The sequence below is a fragment of the Notothenia rossii genome (genome assembly GCF_949606895.1).
Source record: "Notothenia rossii genome assembly, chromosome: 9".
Classification (NCBI taxonomy): domain Eukaryota; kingdom Metazoa; phylum Chordata; class Actinopteri; order Perciformes; family Nototheniidae; genus Notothenia; species Notothenia rossii.
The window spans coordinates 10,452,794-10,479,946 of NC_136907.1; the positions used below are offsets into that span (position 1 = coordinate 10,452,794).

Here is a 27,153-nt window from a genome sequence, read left to right on the forward strand (position 1 = left end):
TCAAGTGTGAACTTTTCAAGACAGATTAATGACAAGGTGACATACTGGAGGACAATTAAAAGTTGCACGTTGATTCATCTTAGCTGGAGGGCACACACTAATTTTCAATAACAAAACAGCTACATAGACACATGTTGTGTTCTGAATGTAGGAGATGTGATTATTATCCTGTATTTACACTGGTGGTGGGTGGGGGTGCCTACTGGCAGTTTCTACCGTGTTGGACCTGTTCCAGGTGAGAGTCCAGACAACAGCAGCAAACAGGTTTCTTAGACTGGAGGTTAGGCGTGTCACTAACAACAAAACCCAGTGAAACAGCTGTTAAAAAGCACTGTCACTATGATTGCAGGGACTTGGCGACATCATGGCTGTCATAAGAACTGAGCTGCAGGAAGCTTTAAAGACAGTGAAGAAGACACAGTGCAGTATGTGGCACATGACATTTAAACATGGAGTCAAATGTCAGCATACTTCATAATAATAAACATAATAATACATATAATAAACGTTATTCAAACAGTACATTTTGCATTAAAAGTTCAATTAAATAAAAAGTGTTGTGAGGATATACTGAATACAATGATCACATACATGTATACACCATGTCTCCTGTTTGTTTTCCATCACACACACACACACACACACACACACACACACACACACACACACACACACACACACACACACACACACACACACACACACACACACACACACACACACACACACACACACACACACACACACACACACACACACACACACACACACACACACACACACACACACACACACACACACACACACACACACACACACACACACACACACACACAAACTCTGCCCTGTCCAGACTAATACAGCTGTGAATCCAAGCCTATAAATAATCTTTTGAACACATGTGCACTTTCCTATAGCCACGTACAGAAGTGAACCCACTAGCATATGCACGTGGCAAAGACATGACAACAGAAACTCCGATCTAATCAATCAGGTCAGCAAACACAGAGGAGGAAAATCAATGGCTGCTGCGGCACCAGATGATGACGAGGAAACAGGACGTTGTGAAGTGTTTCAAAATATAATGTTATTTTCTAGGGTGAATAATATGTTCTCCTTGCAAGTACAGACTTATCTAAAACAGTAAAGGTAAAGCTCATAAATATAATGATTCCAGTCTGCCTTTGGAGAGCAGCGTGGATGAATTATGTAGCTGAAAAAACTAAATATTCAGTGCCTGACTGTGGTCATTTCTATATCAGGAAGTGGCGAGAGTTTGTGCCAGTTCAAGACATTATGGAACTATTTTAATACGTCACAAGTTGTGGTCGTCACTGGTGTGGTTATCAGGCTGGATCACCTGCAGCAGCTCTGCAGAGCAGCAGGCAGTTAGAGATGGCAAATTCACGGAGGCCCAGGCATGACTTGGTTCTTCACTCACATAAAACACTGACCTATGTACTGTGCAGACTTACTGACAGACAGACAAGCATTCAGTGAGTGCCCCTGAAACAAGAAGCTCCTATTTCGGAAGCACACATAGCAATAAACATCATAAATCAACTCTAAAGCAAGCCGGAGTATTTCGGAAGCGAGGAATCACTAAGAGACCTATTTGGGTAAAAAATACGCTTTAGCAGGGAATCACAACATGAGAAGTGGTCACAAATGATAACCCCAAACCTCATTCTGCTTCACTTGAGTTTTGACAGAGACACATGTACAAGCTTCTGAAACAACACACACAAAGCCACCACAGACACACCGGCTCACTCACGTATTAATGCCGATGTTTTCACATTTCTGTGCCATAAAATATGAATCTATCCATGAAGAGCAGGCATTTTCCTTTTCTCTTTCAAACATTAATGCAGAATTTGAATGGCTAATGCAGGAAGAGGCTCTAATCTTGTGCCCATGGCTGCCCAGTAATGGGGGGGGGGGGGGGGGGGGGGCTCCGTAAGCCCGGCTCTTCATGGCCCTGATTAGGACACACTCTCTGTTTGAGTTGGCTTTAGCTTTGGCTGTGCTCCTTTGAAGGATGCTGATTACTTGGATGGGATGGACAGCTAGAGGACGTTCAAAAGGATAAGGAGGAAGGAGGGGTGCTCCAGAGCTGCAGTAGACGTTATTATTTCCTTTATTTTTGGTGCTGTCCACACACACACACTGGTCAGAGAGTTCGCTCCACTGTTAACAGGAGAAACCTGACACCCGTCATATAACAGACACTTCAACCAGACATTATAGCACTGGAAACTGACGACACACAGATGTCAACATTTTACTGCACAGTCACTGCTCCCTCACATGGTTGGCCTCTCAAGGTCAGAACAAAACACAAACGGTGCAGATGACACCCCCCCCCCCCCCCCCCTTCATTTAAATGAAGGTTGGGGGAGGAGGACTGGTGTTAAAGTTCAATTCTGGTTAAAAGGACGCCATGTCAAAGGGGTCAGAATGTATGGTCACAAGATCAAAACCTCATGAGGTGGAACATGCCCCAGCATCAGCAAGGAAATCAGTTTCAAGTAAAGCTCAACATAAGGCAGCATTGTCCTTTTGGCTGACACCTGGTGTATGATGTTATTAGATTGATATTTTCATGAGGGTTCATCACTTCTTCAGGGGTTTGACTCCAGTCTCTCCGGGGCTTACGTTATATTGGATGTGTATCAGAGGTTTCGTCCGTCAGAATAGATGAATGTAATCCAGGCTTTTGCAGAATTGCCCAATATTAAAGTTGTTGCCTGGGGACAGGGTTTGGACTTTAAGTCTAAAAGGAGAAGTCTGACATTTTGGGGAATTCGCTGTCTTGCAGAGTGATGGTTAATATCGTAAACTTCATATAAAAAGTGGAGGTAGACACTTTGACCTGTTGGTTTATGAACTACTGTCGAACCAGCAATGACACAAGAGTGTGGAAGTAAGTACAACCGAACGCTGAACAAAACAACTACAATAGTACAATTACTTGAATGAACTGAAAAGAACGGATCATTGTGTACAAAAATAATATAATGTTGTATTGAAGAAGACTTGAAAATAGTGATTGAGACCATAAACTCAAGTTTTCAATGTTTACCGAGTCACACATTTGGGCAAGGTCAATACAAGTGCAAGAAAAACTGTATTATTTAATGACGTTGTTAGGACACTGATAAATAAACCGATATCAAAGTGTAGTCAGTTCTTGTATCAGACTTGCAAAGTATTTGTGCTACATCGTCTTTCCTGCATCCAAACTATAGTCAGATGGCTGACTTGCTCTTTTAGTCACACTTTAGTGTTCACACTTTAGTTCGCTCTTATCTTGTTACACTTTCCTGCATCTACCACGCAGAGTAGTACGGTAGCACTGATGCAATACAACTCAGTGGCACACATGCAGATTCTGACCAATCAGACAAGCCCCATTTGATTGGCCAGAGATAGGGTTAGGGTTAGCAGATCATCCAACATACAGACAGAATGTCAATAATCGGTTACTATATTCAAAGCGCAATGTAAATATCTTTGAGATGTATTTATCGGGCAAGTTGAATCCAATAAACAAGTTATATCTTGTATGTTTAATTCCTAATATGTCTAGTCGACTTCTAGAATGAGTAAATGATCAAAACATCTGATGAACATTGAGGTCTGTGACTTGGTTACTGTGAAATACAAATGTTTGACACATCAGCTTTTGTCTGATGGGCTCCACCTGGTTTGGTCCTCCTCTGAAACTTTGCATACAGCTGCCGACAGCTCATGAAAGGGAACGTCACAGCAATCGCATCAGTTTGCTTCAATAGGTGGCAGGTGAGACACGGGTGTTAATGCTAAAGTCAGCGTCAATCTTGTATTGTTCACCTTAAGTGGAAAAGTTCCTTTCTCATATTTCATGGGGGGGTGGTTGATTGTGGATAGATCTGCAACAATCTTGAGCAGCAGCAAATAACTTCCAAGAAGAAATAAAAACTCAATAACATATTAATGATGTCTGAGCTTGACAAAAGCGTCATTACATATTCATTAATACTGATTCACTTGTCAAGAGTTGTCATGTTACACAGAGTGTGAAATTGCTTTGTTCAATGTTTCTCAATTGCATCACAGCAGAGGAGTTATGTGTTTTATTTCTGGAAAAAAAATCAAACTTGTCTACCAACTGCTATTTTTAGCTGATACACATCCCTTGGGGGAAAGCCATGGAAATGTTGAACATGAACATCTTTTAATCGTGTTGGTTTGAAAGGCTCCTACCCGTTCATAATATGTTAAATAGAGCATGATTACACAATACCAAAAGCAAATCTAAATGGATAGTTCCTCTTCCTCCATTCACACTGACCTCCCACTTTACATCCCTCAGAGATCTCCACAACTGTTAGTTCACTTTGAATATATATTACTGAATCAAGACTATTTTTATGAAGACAGAACATGACAACAAACACTACTCCCAGCACAGTGCATAAACATCTCTAATCAGTAAACAGAGTTATTAGCCATTAGCCAGATGTCTGTGTCTGCTCTTGTTTCACTTCATTGTGGCGTTTTTATTAATGGATTGTACGATAAACTCAGGGCCGCCCCTCCCTACACGCAGATTACGCAGACTGCGTGGGGTGCAATTAGTGTAGGCGCGGCACAGTTTCGCCGCTGCGGGGCTCCATTAGCACACTCCTTCCCCCCCCCCCGTCGAACATATAACTTTGCTTGGGGCCACAAGTTGGCCAGGGGCGGCCCTGGATAAACTCCAGATAATCCAGTCTTATTATAGCTTCAACCGATATATATATTATATATTACTGTTCTGTTTCCATGCAAATGTTACTCATACTGAACAGCAATTAAAGGGGCTCTGATATAACTAAACTTAATTAGTTTAATTTCAGAAATACAAATCTTATACTTTAGTACTAAATCCACAACATATAAAAGTTGTTTGAGTTGAGATGTTGTTTGACCCGTAATCAAAGTGACACATTATTAAATTACTGCAATGCAAATGTCTTTGGGTGCTAAAATGCAACACTTTGTTGACAATCAGCAAGTATCATTCATATCATATTCATTTCAATCTGAGATGGTAAAAGTGTGGTGATATAACTCACATATATTACACAAACATATTACAATGTTCAGTGGTCCTACCACACCATATCTGACTTTCGTTGAACCTTCTGCTCACAGGCTATGGGAAAACATTACATATATTCATCACCAAGCAGAAAGAAATATGGAAGTCTACACTCAAATCCCATTTATTCACGACAGCCAACAATCCATCATGACAGTCTTATTTTTCTAGACATCTGCCTTTCCCTAACTTCCCTGCTGAGGATCATTTCATATTTAGTTTGGGTGAACCCACCCCTTAACTGCTCTCTGATACACACGTGCATTTTGTTTACACACACACACAAACCACACACACACATGTCTTACACCTGTCATGCTAGTTTTTAAATGTTCAACAGATTTTTGTGTCAACATTTCAATATAATCGTTTTTGCAGCTATTTTCTGAGGTAATTTCATTGGCTTTTTGCACACTTCTTTTTTTAACTGAAATGTTGGCAGGGGTAAACAACATTACATTTAAATCATGAAAAACAGCTGAAGAGTCACAGCTGACAAAACTGCTGCGCATCGTGCTCTGACAGTTTGAGCTGCTCTCTGGATGTGTTACATACAAAAATAAAGTGGTGCAGTTTATTCTGTCAGATCGCAAACTATGAAAATGGACAACCAGTAACGTAAATATGTTTTAAAGAATATGGCCACTCATTCTTTCAAGGAGACAAAAGCTATTCAAAAAGTCAATCAAATTATGTTTCTTGCTGGTTATATTTTGAGACATTATTCCTTCCTGACAGAAAGGCTTTATTTAATTCAATGCCTATTTTTATAACTCTTACTTTATTCTGAAAGGAACTTCCTGCCTGACAGAGCCAATTAATCACATTAGTACATTATGATAGCTTTTCTATTCTGTCTGTCAGAATGGCTTATTTAAATCACATTTGAGAGTCCTTCTTTAAATATGAAGTATTAATGAGTAATATTCTACTTTTAACCTTGTATTCAAAATGTTGTGCTGCTGTTAGCTCCTGGTGGTTAATGTCACCATTTTAACAGCTTACTGTAAATACCTTTTAATGGCAATTTATCTTTATTAGAAAGTTGCCGTTGTGAAGGTTTGCAGTAACACATCATGCATGTTGAACAACAAGGCCACAGAGATGCCCAAAACCTTGTCAGCAATTGAGACAGGCATTTAGGTTTTGGTTCCATTTTTAACAAAAACAAAAAAAAAGACAACCCTGGCTCCTTTGACCCTTATAGATGATTGAGTTACATTAAGTGTGTGCCTGACAATAATGGAAGCACCTGGCACAGGTAAGGCTGCACATTTCCTATTGTCCGCTTGAAGAAATGTGTGTGTTCTTTCTTTGCATTAGTGTGGCATGGGTGGGCATGTTGGTGTGCCAGCTGGAGGCAGAGATGGGAGTGATGCCCTCCTGCAAGGCCAGCTGGTGCACCTGCTCTGAGTCACAGCACCCGTTGTAAGGGAACATGGGAAGAGAAAACTGTGGATATCTACATGCTGTCGCTACTGCGCTGATTGCTCAAATGTATGGTGGTCAGTTAATATTCATTAAAGTTTAAACATATAAAGTGTAATGTTCTTCTGAGTGTCTCCAATGTGTCTCTACGGTATATCTAACACCTAACGCACATGATATAGACGAGCTGTTGTTTCATTACTAAACAGGCATTTCATTTTGATAACGTCTCCCCTGCCAAATAGCTAGGTTATGACTTTGCATAGACAAACACTACCACAGGACTCATATTTGTGTGGACAAGTGGATACACCGAGGCATTGTGCTGCCACTCACAGTAGTTGCACCTCCATGCAGCTGGGAAAGAAATGTCTGTCCTCATTGAGAGGCACGGAAACAGTGTGACTGCACTGTGTGGATGCTCTTCACTTCAGGAGGTGTTATTTGTGACAAATGATTCCCTTCCTCCTAGAGTTACACATCCTGGATCATCATGATAACAACTTTGCCATATTTGCATCACCAAAACTGTGCTTGGATTCTTTGTGAATATTATGAGCACGGTTGGTCATTGACAAATCTAAATCCAAAACAAGGCTTGCTGCGATTAAACTCCAGTTGAATTAAGTCTCTCTAGATATTATAGCTGGAGCATGTGAAGCTCTCTGGCTGGTCCCATACAGTGTTTGTACTTATACTGACAATAAGTAATGTACTTTTATTTGTATGTCTAACAAAAATAAATGTTTTCATAATTGTGAACACGGAACTATAAAGAAAGTCATGGGGAGGAGGAAGTCAGGTGGCTGGGTGTATACAAGAACAACACACGTTCACCCAGGGGAATGCTGTTTGTGATCAGTGTGAAACCAGAATATATTTATGTAATTGTTCTGAGGCAAAAGTCACTCACGTAGTTATGTTATTGCACATCACAATCTTTTCCCTTTACCCAACCAAGTTGCTCCCCGTGAAGACAGAAGTTGGTTTGAATAACAGCAGAAATGTACATATTGCTGGACATTTAAACGATAGCGCAAATATAATAGCTTATATCAGTCGCAGTCCAAATTTGAAAAAAGCTACCCTTTGAACCAAGTTTAAGGAATCTCCTCAAATCCTCTGAAAACTTCCTCCAACATGTTGCATTATCTAGCCTGTTCATCTCCAAACAGTTACCCCTACACAACTCCCTGCAAACTCTTGACCCAGTGAAACTAGTTAATCTCTTAAACCTCCTCAACCTGTTTCCTCCTCTGCAACCTTTCATCCTTTTCTGCTCCAAGTCTCTCTCCATCTGGAACGTCTACACTCATTGCATCATCTTACTGTAAAGTCTTTAACACCACCACCTTCCTTTCCAGGGTCTCCAATGCTCACGAGACAATTCTCTGACTTTCTTGATTCCATATGAGTTTGATACGTCAGGGAAAGTGTAAGTCACGAGAGGACTATCTTTGAACTGCACCGAGGGTCACAAACACACACACAGACTACTAACACACTATTCTAAGTAGCAACAGACATCAAGTAGGGAGATTACGAGGGAGCTGTGTCAATGTGTCAGTGTGTGAGTGTTTCCTCTGTCTCTTTCACTCACCCTCCATCTATCTCTCTAACTTACCCCCCTCCCATTCTTAGACAAAATGGCCAGATGGCTTGCAATCCTACATGCTAATCCACAACACACAGACTGTAGCTCTGACACACCTACCATAAGACTACTGCTCCACTTTAGACAGCTCTGCCCTTAAACACACACAAACACCCCACATGAGGCCACCGCACATTTATAAACTGTCAACAAAAGTCCTCAACGGTAACTCAGTGCCTCGAACAATAGCAGCATAACTCATGCTGACTAAGTCCTCAACAGATGGAGGTCTACGTGTACGGGCTGTGGGTCCGAAGCTATCATATTTCAGGCAGCCCAGTCAGCCGAGATGAGGTTCTGTGTCGACTGCTTTTGTTAGCGGAGGTGAGGTAAGAGAAGCTGTGTGTGTTGGGTTACACCGGCCAGTGGAAAACTAGGGGAAGCCCAGAACTGCTCACTAATAGTCATGGAGCTGGCCAGGCACATATGATGGAAAGTGAAAGGTTTATATAGTTTTAATAAAGTTGTGATTGTACCGTCGGATTTAAACGTTGAATAAAGTTGCAGGGCAGTTTTAATATGTGGTGGCAGATTATATGCATGATTAAAGGAATGTATGCAATAACGTTGTTGTATAACAGGATAACGATATTATTAAGTTTACTCAGCTCTGTCTTTCTGCTATTTACTGCTAACATACGGTCAATTGCTTGTTGAATATGAATAGGGAATTAGGCCTATTCAGCCAGCAATCTTTATTAAGTATTTTTGTTTAAACTAACTTAAAACATCTCTGAATACAATAGTCTTTTGAAAGTCTTCATCACAAAACTAAACATTGTACACAATTCATATATTAACCAGTGTATTATTGGTCACACTGCGCAGACGATCATATTAAAAACAGCATTCAAGTAATAATGAAACATCTAGTACATTTACCCAAGTGAGGAAGGCCCTGCCCCTGGTTGGAGGTATTGTGCAAAACATCTGGCTTACAAACTAAGCTACAATAAATAATCGATTAAATTAAGTAAAATGTTTAAGCCAATGTTTCCAATCAACAGAACATAATTATTTACAGTGCATACTTTAATAGCAAGGTGGATTTTGGATCTGTTTTATGTCAAGTTTATAAAATGACTCTCTCCACGTTTACCTTCCTTACTTTACATTACATGTCATTTGTTAGACGCTTTTATCCAAAGCGACTTCCATACATTCAGTACTGTGGGCAATCTGGGGTGAAGTGTCTTGTCCAGGGACACAACGACATGCTGACTGCAGTGGGACTCGAACTTGCTATCCCCTGATTCGAAGTCCAGCACACTATCCACTGAGCCATAAGCCTCCTTACATTTGTAAAGATAATGATGTCCAATAGGTGTTCACTATAAAAAAATGTATTAATAAAAGAATACCATTAGTTCAGTGTAAGTTGATCACCATGGTCAGCAGTGCAAGCGTTTGCAGAAAAACCAAGCTAAGTTTAATAAGCTTCCATTTTGCCTGCATGATTTCTGTTTACACTATATACAGTTTGCTTTAGGGTATTTTTACTTGTATTTTTATTACAACAGAGCGCACACGCAATCAGACCAGACCTGACACATCAGCAGCTTCTCACTAACAACAGCTAATGTCTGTGAGCTGTCTTTGCAAATATAATTGTAATTTGCCAGTAACCTACACAGAGACAAAAGCCTGTGTGAATAATTTCACCTGATGGTAAGCAGCTCTACCCAGACCGCTGTCGACAAAAAATACAAAGCTATAAGCTGTCCATCTGCGTGTAACAGGCCTGTGTAGATGAAGGTGTGATGAATATACAATGTTTGTGGCAAGTGAAGCACATCGTCTTAGACCTAAAGCGTGGCCAATTACCCAGCAGCGGTTTCACAGATCAGTTGACTAGCAGGATGTATAAACACCTAACACTCTCATATATCATAGCATGAGTGTATGATCGTCTCTGACACTGTGTTACATTACTACTGTAGGCCTGGTGTCTTCTGCAAAGCCCAGTGCATTGTGCTGTACCTGCACAAAACATCTTACGGACCGACACATTCCCCAAATATGTTCCCCTAGAAAGGACAGTGTAGATCTTTAAATAATGTAAGTGAACGTAAAAAAACATAATGGTGATAAGGGACACTTTAATATATCCTTCTAAAAAGATAGCATTCATCAAAAAATATATCCCTTTAGGTGGACACCGTGAATCGAGTGCAGTCATGGTGCCTGGACACATTAGAGATGAATGGAGAGGGGCAATACATCTATATCATGATACCAATGTTGAAAGGGAGTAGCACCTTCAGCATCCCATCCCCCAATTCCCCCTACCTCCATCACTGACATGACTCCCTAACATCCCTCTTTCACACGACAGTCACACAACAGGTCTCCCATCAGGCCCTGCTTCTCCCAAACCGGAGGAGGGCTGCCTCCCTCGGAGCTGAATCTCCCTGAGCTGTGACAGTCTAAAGAGGAGAGGGGATGGGGGACACACATTCACACCACTGTATCCTCCATCCTCCATCCTCTGCCTCCACCAGCAGCAGCGATGGCTGTGGAAGAATCCGAGGTAGAATAGCTCAGCTTTCAGAGGACCGGACCCCGCCCCCAATCCGCTCCCCAATGAAGTCAGGTGACCAGATGTTGTATATCTCCCTGTCACTACAGCCGCCATGAAACTGCTACACATCCATGTTAAGGCCGAGAGACAGAGGCACGTCTCTGCTCTTTCTCATTGAAAGACATCAATGGAAATAAAAGCCGTCTCTGGATGAAACACTCCCTAGAAAGGCCATAAGTGAGGCAGTGCAGAGATAACAAAAGAGCAACCATCAGCATATTAAACACCACCCCCACCTCCCCTTTTTCCCCGGCATATACAGCTCTGATCCATCAGTCAGCCTCGGGTCTACAGACCCAAAATAGCATTGCTTCTTGTTTGTTACAGTGTTGCTACTGCAGCTGCTGCATTTCTCCAGGAGTGACACACACACACACACACACACCCACACACACACATATACACACACTAGGCCTGCACAAACGCCACCATTGATTCTCACACCTCCCCATCAATAAAGATGCTATTTGTGAGGCACAAGGGAGTGCATACAGAGATGCTGCGATGCAGAGGGGGGTGTATGATCATACAAACACATCCTCAGCCCATCTGATGCAGGCATCCATTTCCATCTCACCCTCACGGACAGACTGCTGATGAAACAGCTGCCTTCCTAGCAGGGCAGAATGCAGAGTGGAAGAAGGAGAGGTAGAGAAAAAGGCGACAAAGCACCCCTACATACACAGCCCTCCCCTCCTCTTCCTTTCTCTCCTCTCCTCCCTCCTCTGCCTCCCCCACACCTCATCCCCTATTGCCATACACAGAGAGGGAATTACCTGAAATATGTCTTCACATTCTCTTGCTCAGTGTTCAGCCTTTGAGCCCGGAGCTCTGGTAGGTTCATCGTCAGCCGTACAGTCCTAGTGACAGTTTAAAGGCAGGATTGCCATTCTCTTGTCAGACCAGTTCCTGACCCTAAAAGCAAGCTTGTTCGGCAGGCTGGATGCTTCACTGGCTGCTCACTGTTCCCTAGCCCATGATGTCATCCACCCTGTTTCCCTCATTGGCTGAGAGGCTGAATATTAATGAAGGAAGCGAGTCTGAGGGAGGAGGCAGCCAACGGACAGACAGCTTTGGTTTTCTGTTTAACAGATCAAACCTGCTGAGTGAGGGAGAGGAGGGAGGGAGCTCCAGAGCTGTTCTTTTGCAAGGCATGGCTTTATGTTGGTAACCTCTCAATAATACAGTGTAAAAGCTTTTGCAAAAATGTTATAGTTTTATATTTTAGAGCCCACATGGAAGAATACAGCATAAATGTAAGTCTGTTTGTATAGAAGTAAGTATAAGTATTACTGTGGGTAATGTCCACAGTAATGACTCTTACATGTCTAATATGTGTAATGTGTAATTGTAAAGCGCTTTGAGCACCTGTAAAAGCGCTCTAATAAAAAATGTAATGCATTATTATTATTATTATTATGTATTTAACCACGGTAAAAAGAGGATTTTAATTTGTTGTTGGAAGGGAAATCCTTTCATTTACAACTATCCTAGTCCTCAAAATAAATACAAATAAATTTATATAATTCGTTTTTTCGTACAGTAAGATTCCCTTAGTAAATATAAGAAACTCAGTGCTTATTATTTATTTCTTGAGATATTAAAGTTGTAAAAGTATGCCTGTTCAGTATTCACCAGAGCACATTGCTATTTTTGATTAAGCAACTTGATCACAAGGGTGATATTATGTTTGTCATTTAGTGTAATGCTACATGTTCACCCCTATTTTGAGACATTTTGATGTTGCCTACTGAATTTATTTCTGAATTCACTGCCAAAACATCAACAGTTTTCGTTTGTCAGAGTCTAAAAGTGACTCTGGGTTTATAAGCAGGCGGACACGACAACCAAAATACCTGCTGCGTTTGCCCTAATTTGCCTATGATGTCATCTTTTTCCTCTGTCTCACCTGTGATTGGCTGACAGGCACAGCATCTGCTCAGTCTCATGGCTAGTGCTTCAAGCCCAAGGTGGAGGTCTATCTGAGGCTCTGTGAATCATGGCTGGTTGTCCTGACAACCCCTCTAATGTCGATTTCATGTCGGAGAGAAATATGGCTGTTCAGTGACAGTGCTCACTCAAATGGAGAACATGACGATAACAAGAGCACAATGACCTTTAAAATCTTTTTTTTTCAAATCAGAACGTGGTTTTGGTGATTTTCTTTTACATAAATTGCAACCATATTTTCTGAACACTCTAGACAACATGGAGCTATAAATAATTAAAATCATAGACTACCTGAATGCACGTACACATGGTCTTTGCTAATAAACACATGAGACTTTCCTAGTTTTTAAATAGGTTACAGAATTAAGAATTAGCCAATGCACAGAGTGACAAGAACCAGTCTTTTTCCAGCTTTGCAGGCACACAAGTGTTGCAAAAGTGAGACCTGATTAAACCCTGTCAATGTAGCCACAAGAGAAATGCAAATGTATATTCAGAAGAGCAGCGCGGTGCAAACATTTGAAAGCTTGAGAAGGGGTTTTGCCCTGACTCCAGTCATCAGACTCTAAAGATCAGTGTACACTAACGCAGAGGAAGTGAGGCGCAGTTTAAACAGAAAAATGTCAAGTTGCTCTTTAATCTGAGGAAACAAAAGTAGCATGACCAACCCTTTACTGCAGGATTAATATTGCACTCTTTATATTATCATTCCAGGAAGTTTTCTTACATTTTTCCCATAAAACTTTCTCCCACGAGTTAAAGCCAGCATCAGTCACAAATTAATACATTTTCCATGCTTTTCCATTTTTACATGTGACTGTAATTATGAATAGTCAGACTCACGTGGTGGCTAAAACCAGCAAGATTTTTGGCTGATAGGAAATACCCTGCAAAGGTCAGCTGCCCATCACAGCTCTGACACTGAATCACCCTCAACCATGTGATTGACTTATTCAACAGGCCTTGGATTTAAGAGAAACTCGTACAAACAAAGAAACATCCAAAATCCAGCAAGAGGAACCCCTGTGTGACTCTTGTTTTCTCAATATCCACATGTCTTTGGTCATGGTATAATGAGTAATAAAAGGCTGTTATCAAATCAAATCAAGTTCTATTTATATAGCACTTTTTTAAACGATTTTTGGTCGAGCCAAAGTGCTGTACATAGAATAAAAATACCCTACAGTAAAGACACTTTACAGCAAATACAACAGCACAGTTTGTGCAGAATATCAGTATGAGAAAACCCTCTGTCCTTAGACCCTCACATCGTACAAGGAAAAAAAAGCCGGAGAAAACCCACAGTTAAAAGGGGAAAATGGGAGAAACCTCAGGGAGAGCAACAGAGGAGGGATCCCTCTCCCAGGACGGACAGACGTGCAATAGGTGCCGTGTGTAAATCAAAAAGATAATACATTTTACAGCGTAGGTAGACCGAATGTTTGGAAATGCATGTGTCTATAATAAAAAACGTATGGTACTGTAATCCTTCTTTTGCTGTGCTTCTCATGTCAGCCTAATTCTGCTCATCAACAGGGTCAGCATAAACATTATGTGGCCCTGGGTCGCACATGTGACCAAACATCAGTCAATGGTGTGGTATGACCTCTTGGACCCCCCGCTTCGGGAGCCCTTCTGTCCTAACCAACAACTCAAGCCTCAACTCCTGGGCCCTGGCCGGATTCTGGACTCACTACCCAACAGAGACATAACACACTAACACAGATATATACACACACATATCCACTTCCTTGAATGACTGCACTGACGTCGGCCACAAAGGATGCTTCTTTAAGCTTTCTTTCTACCTTTGTTTTGTAGATTCAAGTGAGGTGGAATTAACCAAGGATTACTCTTTTCACCTGGATTAATGTGTTCAGTTTGCTTCAAGAGATGAGCAGGTGTTTTGTACTCAGACTGGGAAACAAATGATCAGAAAGGTCACATATTTTCTAGTACTCTCACAGCCATTTGTGATGGTGTCGTGTCCTTTAGAAGAATTGAACCCCATACCTGGTCCCTCATTGTAAGTCACCATGGTTAAGAATGCTTGAAATGTTTTAATTAAATCAGCACAACAGACATGGTAATATGAAGGTAAGACAAATCTCTCACACAAATGATCCCCCTCTGCTTCTGTCTGGTCTTGTGTCTCACCCCCTATCAGATCCAGCAGCTGCTTATTGACTGATTTTCTCTATTCCACATTCTGCTAAATATGTGACATTCAATCATAAACTTAGCCGAGTAACACTGAAGGCAGATGATTTCCTAAAGCTCAGGAGCAGTTAGGAGGAGCATGATTTACTAGTTGCTACCCATAGGCTGCTGTCACTGATCAGGTTTATGTAATGAATCCTATAAATATCCTCGGAGGCAAAGCACATCTCTGTGGTGACATTTTGTAATAAGCTCTGTCTGGAAATTACTGATGTTGTGGGGAGAGGGGAGAAAATCTCATTCAAAATGAAATATAACCTACATATATATCCCACATATATCCTGACTAATAATCTAATCAGTAGTCTAACATAATCAGGTTCCTCAAAACCTGTTTTGTAACCTCAGTATATAAGCTTTCTCTGCCTGTAATTATAAGCGTGTTTAAGACTTGTTTTGTTAATGCAACCCAAAGTAAATGTAAGTCATCCCAAAGAAAGGAGTTTCTATCCAACACACTAACCGCTTCTGAACATTAAAGCATGTCAACATGTCACAGCAGAGGAATAAATACAAATATGAACCTGAACAAGACATTCTGTTTTTGTGAACATGGTAACCCTTTAACCTGCTGACATCAGCCTCTTAGCATTGTCAATGTGATTAGGTTAGCATTTGGCACAAATGTGTGCACCTCCATTGGTTCCTTTAGTCTTATGAAATGTTCTTCCTTCTGGGGAAAGCAAATATATTGCATTGCTGCTGTGGGATTGTTTAGTTTTTCTAATTGTACGATTGTGAAGCTTTGCACTCCGGTTCAATCCACTTTATATCTAAACAAACTTTGGTTTACCAAGGCTCGCCAAAAGTCCAAGAGAAATGTCCTCATTGCTGCCGTGTATGAAGCAGCATTTCCTGATTATCCTTCCTTATCATCCAAGAAGAATGTATCATTGTGCAAATTGGAAAAAAATAATGGTTTGAGATGATCTGTTCTTTGGTCTGGAGTCAGAGCACTGGTCAATCAGGACTGTATAAACCATATCAAATGATGGTTTAGATGATCATATTATGGCAGAGCTCAGTGTGCCTTGGGAGCAGAGGTAGAGAGAAGCTTCAGAGAGAAACACAAGCCCGCAGGAAACGATGATGTATCAGAGGAGATGAATGCTTGGGTGAATCCCACTGAACTAAACTTTGCTTTAAGCTATGGCAATCAATAAAATCTCTCACCTTTCACCTATGTCTGAAAATATATCTTGTCGAAACAACTACTGTAAAATTTCCTTTCAGTCAATGCTGACATCAGGTAGGACAGCACAGTTTGTTTCTGCTAGTTACAACCGTCCTATAAGCAAGTAACACAGTGTCTTTGTCTGAATTCAAGAATAGAAGACCCTTTTTATCACACTCAAATACTGGTTTATAAGCAGGGGTGCACATAACTGGTACGCAGGTACGCATGCGTGGCAACAATCTGAAATGCGTACCGTCACTTGTGTCACAAAGCGCATTTGCGTACCGACGTACTTGTGAAGCTTTTCCAGAAGGCGGTTAGATCACCGGACGACAGAGTCGGTTTCCGTGTGCACAGACAGGGCTGCTGTTAACGTTGGTCTGCACAGCAGCACTGCGCTAAAACAGCTGATCACAACGTTCACACGCTCTGTGGTCACGAAGCTCTGCACTCCACTACGGATACAGAGGGCTTCATGGGAACTTTGAGGGGAGCCAGAAGTTGGAGTACCAAACACTGACTCCAGGTACTCATCTGAGTACCTCACTGAGAAAGTTGTGTGCACCCCTGTTTATAAGGCAGGTCTATAGTGTGAATTGATAATGCTATAATACTAATAGATATTTGAAACAATAGTAGCAGTAATATTCTCAAAATTGCAGGTTTATGCTTAACAAGAACTTGATTTAACTGCACACTTAAATCAACTGTTTCATTTTCGTCCACATTAGTTTTTACAATGTTGTGTTGAAAGACAATATATTGCACTTATACTCCACTACTATAAAGCATATACACAATATTAGAACATATTGCTTTAAGTGTGCTGATGGTAGTGGATAAAACGATAGATGGTTGCCTGCTGTGGGCAGTGTATCAAATGCTCTACATCAGATACCACATCAGATTAACTTCTAAGCACTGCAGTGGTAACTTGGCATGTAAAAGATAATGGGTCACGCAGCAGCTCATGCATGCCACATACCCTCACAAACAGGAACACTACTTTTTGTTTGCGCCGGGACAGCAGAGATTACACCCAAAGGAAAATAATTTAGGTTAGTAGGCCTCTATTCTGCTGATTATGGGTAACCTATTGATAGGTTAGCTACTGTACAAGAGCTCATTAAGTCTATTCATCATTGAGTGAGATACAGTCATGTCAGCAGCTGAGCACAGTAATTACGGATTATAGTGCGGTTTAATGTGGTGCACTTAACACCTTGGCTCTTTTGACAGGATTTAAATGTAGGATGTGTTTCAACATGTTTACTCAAAGAGGATATAATAATGACAGAGCATTTAATTTAACTCGTTCTCCAGTATGTGCTCTGCTAGTGAGGGTAATCAAACAACATGTATCTCTCACAATGTTTATCTACATTTGGAGTGATAATAAACTGATGATGCCAAATCTGTTTTATTTTGAAAACAACTATGAATCCTAAACCTGGAAATGAGTTAGCATTTTAGCACTTCCGGGCTCCTTTGGCTCAAAGTTTAAATCTGTTTTTGGTTAAATGCTTGAAACAAGGTCTGTGGGTAAGACAAGCGCACTGTATACCCTACTGGTTTGAAGCATTTAAGCGTTACACAACTAAACGTCATCACGACGAACCTTAGCCACATTTATCTTAGACGTAAAGTCAAGCAACTGTCATGTTGTTTATAGCATTACATTAGCTATTAGCTTCTAGCAATTGGATTTATGCTTCAACTTCTGTAAAAGTGGTGTTAATATGTGGAAATGATCCTGCTGAACAGAACATTCAAATATCATAAACATGTACTTTCTGCAAAATTGCAAAATCCTAAAGGAAAATCGTTTTTTGTCGAGTGGGCCATGCAATGCATCTTTCACAACGGCCAACAAAAATCCATCATGACCGCACGATTGTCTTGCTATTGAAAGAAATTATTTAGTCTAAAGTGCAACATTGTAGAAGAAACCTGGACAATCCTGCGTGCACTGCTACTACTCCTTTGTTTGATTTTAAGTCTCATCCAGCTGTTTATATTTTCCCATATAAACATACTATAACCTCTGGATTGTAACACGGTCTGGTAAATCCGTTCTTAAGAGGGATTAGGGGATTTTTAACATTTGTGTGACAGTGAAATCTACAATAAACAAATCCATCTTATACTTAAATGATCTTAGACTTTAAAGCGGGCAACTGTTTGATATTATAATGTGACACAAACATTTACAAACATGAAAAATGACCTGCATAAAAGCCAACATCTCAGCTTTTACAAATCGGTTTATATTTCTTTTGGACACTGTCAGACGAGTCAGAAAGCATTATTTATGCTTACTGAGTAATGAGTATCTGTCTTGAATGATATAACTGAACAACTCTGGTTCCATATTATTTCAGTATTAATGCAACATGACAAAACAGGTACAGTGGGGCAAAAAGGTATTTTTTCAGCCACCAATTGTGCAAGTTCTCCCACTTAAAAAGATGAGAGAGGCCTGTAATTATCATCCTAGGTATACCTCAACTATGAGAGACGAAATGAGAAAAAAAAAATCCAGAAAATCAAATTGTCTGATTTTTAAAGAATTTATTTGCAAATGATGGTGGAAAATAAGTATTTGGTCACCAACAAACAAACAAGATTTCTGGCTCTCACAGACCTGTAACTTCTTCTTTAAGAGCCTCCTCTGTCCTCCACTTGTTAACTGTATTAATGGCACCTGTTTGAACTCGTTATCAGTATAAAAGACACCTGTCCACAACCTCAAACAGTCACACTCCAAACTCCACTATGGCCAAGACCAAAGAGCTGTCAAAGGACACCAGAAACAAAATTGTAGACCTGCACCAGGCTGGGAAGACTGAATCTGCAATAGGTAAGCAGCTTGGTGTGAAGAAATCAACTGTGGGAGCAATTATTAGAAAAAGGAAGACATACAAGACCACTGATAATCTCCCTCGATCTGGGGCTCCGCGCAAGATCTCACCCCGTGGGGTCAAAATGATCACAAGAACGGTGAGCAAAAATCCCAGAACCACACGGGGCGACCTAGTCAATGACCTGCAGAGAGCTGGGACCAAAGTAACAAAGGCTACCATCAGTAACACACTATGCCGCCAGGGACTCAAATCCTGCAGTGCCAGACGTGTCCCCCTTCTTAAGCCAGTACATGTCAAGGCCCGTCTGAAGTTTGCTAGAGAGCATTTAGATGATCCAGAAGAGGATTGGGAGAATGTCATATGGTCAGATGAAACCAAAATAGAACTTTTTGGTAAAAACTCAACTAGACGTGTTTCAAGGAGAAAGAATGCTGAGTTGCATCCAAAGAACACCATACCTACTGTGAAACATGGGGGTGGAAACATCATGCTTTGGGGCTGTTTTTCTGCAAAGGGACCAGGACGACTGATCCGTGTAAAGGAAAGAATGAATGGGGCCATGTATCGTGAGATTTTGAGTGACAACCTCCTTCCATCAGCAAGGGCATTGAAGATGAAACGTGGCTGGGTCTTTCAGCATGACAATGATCCCAAACACACCGCCCGGGCAACGAAGGAGTGGCTTCGTAAGAAGCATTTCAAGGTCCTGGAGTGGCCTAGCCAGTCTCCAAATCTCAACCCCATAGAAAATCTTTGGAGGGAGTTGAAAGACTGTGTTGCCCAGCGACAGCCCCAAAACATCACTGCTCTAGAGGAGATCTGCATGGAGGAATGGGCCAAAATACCAGCAACAGTGTGTGAAAACCTTGTGAAGACTTACAGAAAACGTTTGACCTCTGTCATTGCCAACAAAGGGTATATAACAAAGTATTGAGATTAACTTTTGTTATTGACCAAATACTTATTTTCCACCATAATTTGCAAATAAAGTCTTTAAAAATCAGACAATGTGATTTTCTGGAATTTTTTTTCTCATTTTGTCTCTCGTAGTTGAGGTATACCTAGGATGACAATTACAGGCCTCTCTCATCTTTTTAAGTGGGAGAACTTGCACAATTGGTGGCTGACTAAATGCTTTTTTGCCCCACTGTATATCATTCAGGGCAGCAGCATAAAATGACACAGTTATTGTCTAACTTGACACAACTTGCAAGGACATTGGCTCTGATGCATCTGAATATAAAACAGGGGTGGGGGTGTTGAACGCAGCCTCAGGGGGCTAGAGAGGGGTTTGTAAAGGTCAGTTACCCTTCAGTTGTTACACAATAGCAACATGAGCACAGCCCAATCAAATGTAGCAGAATTCTCAACACTTTTTTTGTGTTTTTTAGCTCTACCCATTATTGCGCAATCTTAACGATAGAACATTAGGTTATATTAGTTGTTCCATATTATTTTGCCTAATCATTATGTCAATATCGGAGAGGGCTACTTGCACATTTCGCGTACTGTTTCACCTCATGGATATTCAGATTATTCTCTTTACCTCTGTGGTAATTTCTCTGTGTAATAATCCCTGTTTATGCTCTATCCTCCATCAAGCCTCAAGCCTCGTGTCAATATTAATTAGAGCATGACAGGCGCACCTATCCCAAAACACAAAAAAGTCCTATCCATAACAACAGCGGTCTCTGAAGCCCCTCCCTCTGACAGCTGCCTCATTGTGTGCTGTGCTTCTGAAGCGGCCTTGTTCCCCTTTGCTTCAACAGTTCAATAACTAATCTCAATGCAGCCAGCAGCATGTAGCTCTGTAAATGAGGAGGGTAGGCCCGATGGAAAGTCATAATCTGCTTGTGGTTGTCATGTCGGGTAACTGGGAGGTTAGCCTGTCATGTCATGAGGATTGTGACCAGCAGACCATCCATTAAGCCACACCTGTAGGCTACACTTGCCTGGATCAGTATTTCGTCTACTTTCCCTTTGCAAATGTCTCATGATTGTTATGTCAATAAATGTAATACCCACTTATGCCCCAACTTATTTTTATTTTCACCAAAAAAGTTCTAGTGGGCTTTCTTTTTAGTTAAAATCCAGACCACGTCTTAGCGAGCACATTATTAACCTATTTTGCTTAATCAAACTTTGAATCTATCCAACATTGATTGATTTTTTTCTTTCTGCAGAGTAATTTGCTTTGCAATCAAGTTAGTCATATCAAAGGTTATCGCAGCACGTTTGCAATTATTCTTCCCAAGATTGCAAATGACATTCTGATCATGTTACTCCCCCACCCCACAGTAATGAAATTGAGAAAGGGCAGCCATAGTTAGGTCTCCATCCTTCAGGTCATTCATCCATCTGGCACATCGGAGACACCCAATTATGAGTGAGCTCAGTGGGGATGATGCACATCAACAATCTACTCCCTTTGGTTCAGTGTACGGGGGATATACTGAGGACCTGTGACCTTGACTCCCATGTTTTAGTGCTGAGGTGCTTTTGTGATATAGTTTTTTGTTGTGTGCTATTTAACTAAAGTTTGTGTAAAAAGCAATAGTATGCCCTTTCATTATTTTAAGTGTGCGCGATGATTTAATTGAATGTGTTTTCATAAAAAACATTTCACACGGCGTTTTCCTTTTAGTCATTCCTTTAACTTAGTTATAGTTTGCTATAATAGTATTTAATGCCTAATAACGGTCCAATAGCATCACAATCTGGGTGAGTTTGACTCAAAAATCATAAAATATTACTTCCGACTTAAGCATTAACTTTAATGGTTGTTACACCTATTTTAAATTAAGATTAGCGTTTTTATAATATTTAAAAATAATGTTTATTTTCAGGCATTTATGTGGTTGGAGTGTTATCACAGTCTACAGTCTGAAGAGCATGTTGACCTGTCGAGTCATCCCTCAGCGACGGTTACTTACGATGACATCACACATAAAATGTGAACAACACTCACAGCGGAACAAACGGCGGACCCCCCTGATGCTGCTGCTGCTGCACACAGGGCACGCGACGCGCCCCCCCCCCCCCTCTGTCAGATGTAGGCTAATGAACAGCAGGCTCGTGCTCTTGATGGAGGAGCCTTTTGGGCCACAGGAACCATGTGTACTCACCACTTTCTGCTTGGACACACGCAAACAAAAGGACACGTCTGGAGTGCTTGGGGCCCAAACCCTGAAGAAGGGCAGATGGTGCCCGGGATCGAGGACCACACCGCCATTAACATGAGAAAAGAGAGGGGCAGAGGAGGGGGGGGACAGGTACCCTCTCTTCGTTTTCCCCTTCCTCAGAGATTATAAAGGGGGAGAGTCTGTGGCGCTGATTTAGAACCCAATTAGGAGCAAGCTGTCAACTCAACAGCAGAGAATATCAAATGAGAGGAACCTGTCCGGAGAGAAAAAAAGAGTCCTGTCTACGGTTACATAAACAAATTCAGTATTTCTTCCAGTTCATTTCTTATTTAGAAAGACATCATTTTGCATGTGAAATATTAGTTTCCAGGGGTAACTGACTCCATTTTATATTTTATTACAAAATTACACATTTGACAGTTTTTAATCAGAGAAATATTGCCTTATTTTTCTGCTTCTGTTCTTTAGCAGGATTTATGATTTGTTTTTTGTGTGTACCGGTATATGTCGTATGATGGCTCATTTTTTGTATTAAGACTAAGATTAAATGCCAGCAGGTGGATAAATCAGTAAAATGTTTTTAATCTGCATAAATCTCAAATTTAAGTGGATATACATACTGCGTGTTTAAAAAAAATTCATCTAAATCTGGCCATACCAACTTTAGTGAACGCTAGAGTAAAAGCAGCAGTATAGTGTATTGTATTTACACATGTTGGGAATATATGTGTGAGAAAACAAAATGTATTAAGCATCACAACTAATACCAAATAATATCATCAATATTTTTGGACCTGAACTATTTCTCAGTTGCCAGTCATCATGAGCCCCTGATGATTTAGAGAAAGCCAAAATTCCAGCCACTAGTATCAATAGAGAAACTGGCTGGTAGTGTTTTCATTTATTTCCACTAGAGGCAACGTTTACCTAAAAAACATAAACTCTCCTGTTGCTACAGCTGCAGATGGTAGAGCTGGAGTCTCTCTCTGGGAGGAATGAGGCCACTCTGTTGTTTTGACCCATCAGTCATACCAAACACCATGTGAGGACCTCTCATGATCACACAACAACCAAGAGAGAAATCTTGTCTATTGGAAAATAAACCAACTTCTTGAGAAAGCTGAGTGGCTTTAGGTTAAACATTTGCAGCACTGAAGTAATTAAATCCTCCTTATTGCTACCACACAGTGAAAAGTAAAAAGAAACAGAAACAAATAAAGAGAAAGAGATAAATAAATATACTGTTAAGGGGCAATTCTGTAGAATAATACAGACTATGGTGAGCAGCATTTTTTTAAGCTCATATTTTGTCTCCCTCTAGTGGTTATTTGGAGGACAACAAGAATATCCAGGAAATCCAGGTGTCAGTACTGGCCGTTGACCACCTTCTGCACAATTTCTCTTTACAGTTGTGTCCCACATTAACGAAGAAGCTTAATTACAAGCTGTGACGGTATTGTCTAACATTACTCTCAATGTAGCAGTACCTACCAATTAAGCCATATTGAGAAATGTGCCAGGTGTTCATATTTCTGTCTGTTTAAACAAAGATCAAAATGGAGGTTAAGTGCTGACTGACTTATCAGACGTGTACTTGTGGCAGTCCCTCAGTCTTTGGTACTTGTTGTCACTTTAGCCAAATTATTTAAGATGAAAGTCACATTTCCCAATGAGTTGAAAGGGGGGTTATTCAGATCACCTGATGCAGAGTGTGAGGACTGGTTCATCATTAAGAATCGAGAGCAGCTTGGATAATGTCCCCTGTTGGCCAATCAGAGGGAGATTGCATATTTTCTTACTGCTCATTAGAAGGAAGGTAGACGATTGCACACCTCAGGCTCACTGGTCCTTTCTTCATTTAATGCAAACGTCATTTCAGTTATAATTTCAGCTAGCTCCTAATGAGACTCTTTTTGACATTGTACTTTTCTGGTTGAAGGGGATTTTGTGCACTTTTCCATTACCTCCATTCATACCAATTATCTTTGCTTGATAACCTAACACTCCCAGGCTTTATTTGATTTATTGGTTAATGGTGGCCTTTTCCCCAAGAGGAGTTTGCCAATCACTGAATAGGCTGTGTTTGTTATTAAAGAGGCATTTGATTATAATTGGAGAGGCCTTTCTTTAATCATTACCGCAACATACTTAAAGGTAGGGTAGGTAATTCACTTCAGAAACACTTTTTGTTATATTCCATGGAATGCTCTTAACATCCCGATAGGAATGAATATATTAAATGCTTTGACAATAAATATATACAAATATTTCATCTGTGGAAGCCGTGGCGCTGTCCAATTATCTGCCTCGGCCCGCGGCAGATATCTGGATGGCCTACTTGCCTGTCAGCCTTCCACCTCGTGCACAAACTTATCTCGTGCCCTCATTGATCATGTGCGAGTTTGTGTGTGTTGGAGGAAGGGCTCTGTAAGGAAGTCTGAAGGAAGGGGCAGATTGTTTTCGGTAGTGTACTTGCAAATTCTAGCTTACTCGAGCTGGTTTCTTCATTCTTACCTACCTTTAAGCAAATGTTGTATTCATGACATAACTGAACATGAACTATGAATCATGTCTCGTCTCCAACATATCATGCTTTTTTTCATATATTCATGGCCTCCCCCCTGATGTCCCACTTTACAGTATAGCCATACATGGGATGTTGGAGTTTTGCAATGTGTTTTATTCTAATAAACTACTACTAAAGTTATACAGGTCTGGAAAATTATTGTATGTGTTTCCACAGAAAAGTATTCATACCCCTTAACTTTTTTCCCATTTTGTTATGTTACAGCCTTATTTCTAAATGGATTAAATTCATTGTGTATCCCACACACAATACCCAATAATGACAAAGCAAAAACATTTTAAAAGAATTTTTGCAAACATGTTAAAAATTATTAAATTAAATATCACATGTACATAAGTATTCACACCCTTTGCTTTGACACTGAAAATTGAGCTCAAGTGCATCCTGTTTCCATTGATCATCCTTGAAATGTTTATATTGCTTGATTGGAGTCCACTTGTGGTCAATTAAATTGATTGGACACGACTTAGAAAAAAACACACCTGTCGATATGAGGTCCGACCGTTGACAGTGCATATCAGAGCACAAACCAAGTCATGAGGTTGAAAAGCTGCTCCAGAGCACTCTGGACCTCAGACTGGGGCAAAGGTTCACCTTTAAAGGACCCTAAGCACACAGCCACGATAACAAAGGAGCGACTTCAGGACAAGTCTGTGAATGTCCTTGAGTGGCCCAGCCAGAGCCCAGACTTTACCCCGATTGAACGTCTCTGGAGACATCTGAAAATGGCTGTGCACCGACGCTCCCCATCCAACCTGATGAAGCTTGAGACAATCTGCAAAGAAGAATGGGAGAAACTGCCCAAAGAAAGGTGTGTCAAGCTTGAAGCATCATACTCAAGAAGACTTGAGGCTGTAATTGCTGCCAAAGGTGCCTCAACAAAGTATTGAGTAAAGGGTCTGAATACTTGTGCTTATGTGATATTTGAGTCCTTTATTTTTAAGTCATTTACAAAAATATTTTAAAACTTTTTCCACATGGTCATTATGGGGTATGGTGTCTCGAATGTTGAGGAAAAGATTATTTAATCATTTTGAAATATGAATGTAACATAACAAAAAGTGGAAAAAATGACGAGGTATGAATACTTTCCGGATGCACTGTAAATGGACACAACATTCCTAGTAGCAAGTGATCATTTGCAAACCTTCAGCAGTTCTCCTCGTAAAAACCTAATAAGCCATACTTAGCAACAAAGGATCAGTAAAGTACCCCATGAATATTTTCTATATATATACCAAAGAATATAGATCCTAGAGTTAAAATATACTGATGTATTTTCTCGAAAGAAATGTGATTATTAGCACGGGATCATAGAAGCAGTTTGGACTCCATTGTTGTAAGTAGTAATTCTGCATAAAGCATGAAACATACATGTGTGTACAATTGTATTTCTTTGAACCATTAATGATAAAACGCTCCACCAGGAGGTTAACATTCACAGCACAAATCAGATTCAGACAACAGGCGGATCAAATATAAGCTCTTAGTCATCTGGAGATTTGGTTTCGGCTTGAGAAACACTGGCCAATTTGCCTCTTCAAACAAGGACCAATCTGTGTCTTCAATATTGGCCTTTATCAAACACTTTCAACAGCTGCAATGTTGTGGTGATCGACCCCGATTATGTGGAGATGGACGTGTCAAGAGGCGGTCCTGGTACTTTATCAAAATAGCCCATTACTACACAACCAAAGCTATTATTTCAGGCTTAATCCAGACACTGGTCAGGGGAGTAATGATAGAATCGGGACTACCTTGGAGGTTGGACCTTGAAGTTGACTTTAAAGATGGATGTCATCCATGTCGTCCAAAGAGCCAACAAACGGTTTGTGGATTGTAACCATGGCTGTCATACTGTGGTAAACAGGGTAACCCATTTGTTTTTTTTAGCTTTAAACTGGCACATTGCAACACCCAAAATGTGTCAATACTACTGTGTGCAACCTTACCTTATGATCTTTGGGTTTAATCCACAGTCACTCCTCCATATGTGAAGAGAGAAGACAAGAGTGTGAAATATATGAAGATATATTTTCAGATTTAGGCTTATTATATAACTGCAAGAGGTTGTGATATTTCTCTTTTGTTATGGTTGCTCTTAAAATGCACTCTGGACATCTAATTATGGGCCTTAATAAATTCTGCACATTGACTCAAATTCAAATTAAAGTGGACCTATCATGCTATAGTTGAAACATATATTGTAGGGCCATACCTAATATAAAACATGTCTGTGAAGTTTCAAAATACCAAACAGATCATGCATTTTAGCCATGCCTCATTTCGCTCTATTTGCAGCCCTGTTTTTGCAAGTGCTGATTCTGCTTTTGTGCAGACTACAGCGCCACTTACAGGCCTGGCATATGTACTACAGCGTCCCCAGCGCTTTCGAGACAAATTCAAATAATAATCAGCTCC

The 27,153-nt window shown here is 40.6% G+C and overlaps 1 protein-coding gene across 5 annotated transcripts in view; it reads right to left on the minus strand.

Annotated features, from left to right (window-relative positions):
- Positions 1 to 27,153, minus strand: part of LOC307017731 (serine/threonine-protein kinase PAK 3) — a 45,739-nt gene that overhangs the window by 18,000 nt on the left and 586 nt on the right. The window contains exons 2-3 of one of the 5 annotated variants that reach the window (XM_079647465.1): positions 26,685 to 26,717; positions 26,490 to 26,589 (exon numbers count right to left, since the gene is read on the minus strand). The exons of 1 other annotated variant lie outside the window; for it this stretch is intronic. The gene's annotated coding sequence lies outside the window, so the exon portion shown is untranslated. Of the gene's footprint in view, positions 1 to 11,567; positions 11,777 to 22,127; positions 22,147 to 26,489; positions 26,590 to 26,684; positions 26,718 to 27,153 lie in introns of those variants that run through there. 3 more of the 5 variants (XM_079647467.1, XM_079647468.1, XM_079647464.1) reach the window with 3 other exon arrangements.